This window comes from Solanum tuberosum, unplaced genomic scaffold (assembly GCF_000226075.1).
Source record: "Solanum tuberosum cultivar DM 1-3 516 R44 unplaced genomic scaffold, SolTub_3.0 scf00018, whole genome shotgun sequence".
Taxonomy (NCBI): domain Eukaryota; kingdom Viridiplantae; phylum Streptophyta; class Magnoliopsida; order Solanales; family Solanaceae; genus Solanum; species Solanum tuberosum.
In genome coordinates, this window is record NW_006238944.1 from 3,099,065 (window position 1) to 3,100,282 (window position 1,218).

Genomic DNA, 1,218 nt, shown 5'->3' on the forward strand with positions numbered 1-1,218 from the left:
AAATCACATTAATGATTACAGTAATCAATAATTAGCACAAAATTGAAAAAAAAATATGATGAACATATATATTATACTAACCAACTATTAATCAAAAGAAGTAAGAAAAGTTGAAGCGGAGCGGGGCGGGGCGAGGCGGGTTCAAAACAACAAACTGTGTCATGAGGGGCAGGGCGGGTTGAAGTCCTTGAGGGTTTATGAGGGTTGCCCCGCCCCATTGCCATCCCTAGATGTCTCAGAACTCAATTTTGTCGGTTCTGTCAGCTTTAAAACATTGACTTTTGTCTAGAAGGACCCTTGATTTGGGTCTCGAGATCTCTAGACTCATTCCAAGAAATCTTATGGCTTATGGCTAAGATAAAGCTTGGGTGTGGGACCCACTCTTTCTCGAGATGACCTCCGTTGGAAGTTTCGACATCTCCATTGAGTCCCAAAAATCTAATTTGATGGGGTAACATAGTTCATTTGCGCGTGCACGGGGTTCTAAATGAATCCCGAGTGCTCTGTCAGAGTATTTTCAACTCTTAAAATTCATCTTATGTAGTCCTTGCCGGTGCATCTCGGTTTGTGCTTTGCATTAATGGACTAGGTCACGCGTTCGCAAAGGCTGGTCAAGGTTGACCCGCCTTGATTGCTGACTAGGTCTTGTATTCGCGGAGAAGGAGCATGTTGTTCTCGGCATTCACGGACAAGGTCCCACGTTTGCGGACTAGGTCCCACGTTCGTGGAGAAGGACAACATGCTTCAAAATGTGTATATATATATATATATATATATATATTATGGGATGCTAGAAATCTACTTTTTTTTAATGAAATATTAGGGGTGGCAATTTCAGTCCATATTAATGAAATGAGTCCATTTTGCCCATATTTAATGACTTGGATCACTCATATTTTAATTGGTTAAATATGATCTTCAAGCTATTTTAAGAGTCTCTACAAATATGGTCAAAATGGGTTTAATATAGGTATCCATATTGATCATAATAGATCATTTAGTTTTCACTTCCACTCAAAATTCTTAATTGTGCTAAAAAATAAAAAAATTAATATTATTTTCAAACTTAATTGAAAAAACAGATTTTTTTTGTTTGCTTTGGAAAACAAAAAAAAAAAATAGGGGTAGGTTGGTGATAGGGGGAAGCCCTGGGGGGTGGGAGTAACTTTTTTGTTTTGTTTTTGGAAAACAAAAATATTTAGGGCTCGGTTGGTGGAA